This window comes from Triticum dicoccoides, chromosome 5A (genome assembly GCF_002162155.2).
Source record: "Triticum dicoccoides isolate Atlit2015 ecotype Zavitan chromosome 5A, WEW_v2.0, whole genome shotgun sequence".
In the NCBI taxonomy this organism is placed as follows: Eukaryota; Viridiplantae; Streptophyta; class Magnoliopsida; order Poales; family Poaceae; genus Triticum; species Triticum dicoccoides.
In genome coordinates this window covers 148,811,436-148,816,004 of record NC_041388.1, presented here as the reverse complement: position 1 = coordinate 148,816,004, position 4,569 = coordinate 148,811,436, and positions in this window count along the sequence as shown.

Sequence of the window (4,569 nt, the reverse complement as noted above, 5' to 3'; positions counted from 1 at the left end):
ATGTAACATGCGAGAACGTGTAGAGATGTAGTTTTGGAGGGCCTACAGAGAGAAAAGCATAATACGGTCACCGAACTTCAGAATAAGCTGATTACGGTCACTATATATGTTTTGCGGTGATTATACGGTCACTTGCTCACAGTTCAGCATTGGATTGCTCTCTGTTGACCGGCCAAATAGTCTGCGTGGCGCCATGTTGACTAGTTAAATTGACCACGTTCCTTGTGGGTCCTACCCGTGCACGAGAATCACCTGGTTGTGTATGTGTCTGTCAGGGCCTGATGTGTGCGCATGCACGTGTAGGTTGAGCACTTGAGCATGAGAGTGTGTGTTGGTCGTGTGGTGTACTGGTGTGTGCATGCATGCGTGTGTGTGTGCGTGTGAGTGTTGTGTGCGTGTGTGTGAGTGTTACATGCGTGCGTGGCTGCGTGTGTATGTGTGAGTGTTGCATGCGTGCGTGGGTGCATGTGTTTGTGTGAGTGTTGTGTGGATGTAGTTCGTGTGCATGGGCGCGTGTGTGTATAATCACCACACCAGCTCTTGTGTGTTAAATCAGATGGCTCAGCATACCAATACAAGGCCACCTTGTCCGCTGTGCCCGCGGTCATGACTTCGAACCACCGTCCAAATATTTTTTTTGTCATTTGTTTTCATTCTTACTAGCAAGATGCCCGTGCGTTGCACGTAACATCAAGATGCATTTGTATGACTTGTTTATCTTGTGAGAGAAAAGGATGAACGAGGGAAGGCCTTATTTGCAGATGTGGAGAGGTGTGTGGGTACCTTTTTGCAAAATTGCCATAGTTTCATTCCTATCCGTCAGATATAAATCGGACGGCCTATATTGCACGATGGCAGGCACACCATCATCACCAACTCTGTTTTTTATAAGAGTGTATTTTATGTATTTTATAAGAGTGTAGATGTAGAGTAGATACAAGTCGACAGGTGGGCACGATGGTAGTGAGATAATGTGATGCAACACTAGAGGTGCCACGTGGAGCGTTTAACTGGTCAACTAGTCATGTCATGAGCAAATACAGATTGTACAGTGAGCCCGTGACTGTATAATAACCACTAAACGTAAATGGTGACTGTCGGTGTCAAAACCGGCGGATCTCGGGTAGGGGGTCCCGAATTGTGCGTCTAGGCTGGATGGTAACAGGAGGCAAGGGACACAAAGTTTTTACCCAGGTTCGGGCCCTCTCGATGGAGGTAAAACCCTACGTCCTGCTTGATTAATATTGATGATATGGGTAGTACAAGAGTAGATCTACCATGACATCGAAGAGGCTAAACCCTAGAAGCTAGCCTATGGTATGATTGTTGATGTGTATGTTGTCCTACGGACTAAAACCCTTCGGTTTATATAGACACCGGATAGGGTTAGGGTTACATAGAGTCGGTTACAATGGTAGGAGATCTGCATATCCGTATCGCCAAGCTTGCCTTCCACGCCAAGGAAAGTCCCTTTCGGACACGGGACGGAGTCTTCAATCTTGTATCTTCATAGTCCAGGAGTCCGGCTGAAGGTATAGTCCGGCCATCGGGACACCCCCTAATCCAGGACTCCCTCAGTAGCCCCTGAACCAGGCTTCAATGACGACGAGTCCGGCGCGCAGATTGTCTTCGGCATTGCAAGGCAGGTTCCTCCTCCAAGTACTTCATAGAAGATTTTGAACACAAAGATAGTGTCCGGCTCTGCAAAATAAGTTTCCACATATTTCCATAGAGAGAATAATATTTACACAAATCTAATCTGTTGACATATTCCGTAGTGTGACACACCATGGCCAAGCCTTTATCCGAGTCATTTCATTATCCCACCTCAGCGCATCATGCAATACGGTTTCCTTGGCACGTCTTGTTAAAGCAGAGATCGTGTCCCCTTATTCCGGGATTCTCATCAATACGGGAGTGGGTAACCCAACCGCGCCATTGATTACGGCGCTTGGAGATAAGCGAGTTTTACCAGGCTGGTGGGGACATGTAGTTGCGTCCACCCATATAAGGGGATAAGGATCCACCTTTTCACCTACGCCTTCTTCCTCCTTCGCCTATCCATTCTTGCGCACTCAAGCTCCAGCGCCCAAGTCTGCACTCCCCACCTCAACCTTCTCCAGCCATGTCCGGAGCGGGAGGCAAGTGGATGGTCTCCTCCGTCACGGAGGGACACATCAAAAAGCTGAGGAATGCCGGATACCTGTCTAACGACATCGCGTACCGGCTTCCCGAAAAGGGGCAGCTCATCCCCACCCCTAGGCCCCATGAGAGGGTGGTGTTCCTCCCCCATTTCCTTCGTGGACTGGGCTTCCCTCTCCACCCATTTGTCCAGGGGCTCATGTTCTACTACGGCCTGGATTTCCATGATCTGGCGCCGAACTTCGTCCTCAACATCTCGGCATTTATCGTCGTGTGCGAGGCCTTCCTCCGCATCCTCCCCCATTTCAGCCTATGGCTCAAGACTTTCAACGTCAAGCCGAAGGTGGTGCGCGGCAACCAGGCGGAGTGCGGAGGCGCCATGGTGGGCAAGATGGCCAATGTCCTATGGCTCGAGGGCTCCTTTGTGGAGACCCTGAAGGGGTGGCAATTGGGGTGGTTTTACATCACCGAGCCGCGTGATGCCGAATGGGTCGCACCCCCCGAGTTTTGATCTGGACCCCCTACGCGGCTCACCTCCTGGAAGGAGATGGGCCTGTCGTGGGGTAAGAAAGGAGAGCTGACCGGACTCCAAACATGCGTCCAAACCCTGGTGGACAAGAAGCTCAAACTTGTCAACGTAGTCCAGGTTATGCTCATCCGCTTGATCCTCCCGTGTCAACAACGGGCTTTCAACCTGCGGGAGTTCGACCCGGCGCGGCACCAAACTCTGAGCAGGCTCTTCGACACGATGTACGAAGATGCCTGGAAGGTGATTTTCAAGGGCGCCGAGCCTCCCGCATCGCTACCGAGGATCGCGGATTCAGTGTGCAGCATCACGCTCTCGCGGTAAGCTGTTTTTTCCTTTTACAGGGTATCAGTTTTTCATAGTTTGACTCCATGCAGGATCTAAGCTCCCTTACCTTTGACAGGATTGGCAGGTGACATCCGGACAGATCAACTGTCCGGCTCCTTTGCCCGAAGGCCCAACGGACGCTCGCTTGGCGAAGCTGCTGGTTCCGGTACCCTATGTGGTGCCGGAGAAGAAGGCCGCAAAAAAGGCCGCGGGGACTCGAAAGAGTGCCCGGCGCCAGGAGGTGTCGGATCCATCATCCGACGGTTCCGAGGCGCATTCCTCCCGTGAAGACGAGGAGGAAGAAGAAGAGACCTCTCCCCCTCCAGCGGGAGGAGAAAAGAAAAGGAAGGCCTCCCTCTCTGGGGAGGCCGGAGGGTCCAAGAAGGGGAAAACCCTTCCTCCGGACTACTCCACCGACCCCGACGACGGCGGAGAGGAGTGGCAGCCCAGGGCCAAGCCCCTGGCAAAATCGAAGTATCCGGATACCAGAGTAATTCATAGTATTCGTTTATTGCACAGCTTTCCCTTACGTCGAACATGTTTATGCGGCCCACCCAAAGACCGGCTCGACGCGTCGTCGAGCGGCTCACTGGACTCGTTGGATGTGAACTCGCTTCCGACGGCTTCCTCCCCCCGCCCTACGGACGACATTGAAGTGTTGTCCCAACAGGTTCCAAGCCGGGAGGAGGTGGTCCTGGAGGCGCCGCAAGGCGACCTCCCAAACTCCAGGAGTAAAGGGGATGAAACCCCCCAGGGCTCCAAGTTCGGCTCTAGGCCGGACACCGCTCCGGAACCTTCAAAGGTTCTAGAGTCCGGCGGGGGACCTCCTTCCAAGAGGAGCAAGTCCACCGTGCCGGTGGCCCCCGTCCAACCGGAGGCGCCGGACAATATGTTGGAGGCGCTCCAAGGTGCCTCCATCAACGAGGAGCACCGCACTATTATGAGTGCGGTGGTCCAGAAGGTTCAGTCCGCCAAGAGCGGACTGACTGAAGCTTGTACTAGCCTTTTAACAGGCTTTGAGGTAAGTAAAGAATGTGTAAATAATATTACCACATAGACAGTAGCCCCTGATGATCTATTTGGCGTTCGGGAAGAAAAGCCGAATAGAGGATCAAATAAAATTCACAGGAGTCTAACAAAAATGAGTCAATATGCATATGCAGGCTTCTCTACTTGTGTCCGCCACACTAACTGTGGAAGTGGACACGCTAAAGCAGAACCTCGAGCGGTCCGAGCAAGAGCTCGGGCGTGCCAAGAAGCAGCTCGAGGACAATGAAGGTAAGAAATACCTTGTTTTTAAATATATATAAAAAGGTGCAATTGCAAAGAATGACAGGATTATCCTGGCTATTGTAGGGGCCACGTCTGAGGTGGCGACCCTTAAGCAAGCGTTGGTCGAGGCTGAGAAGAGGGCGGCCTCGGAGTGCACCGAGCGGGAGAAGTATGAGGCCGAGGTTGGCAAGGTACAGCAAGAGCTCCAGGCTCTCATGGAAAAACATGAGAGTTTGGAGCTTGACTCAAAGACGCGAGCGTCCGAGCTCACGGTAGCTATTGAAAATGCCAAGTCTGCCAAG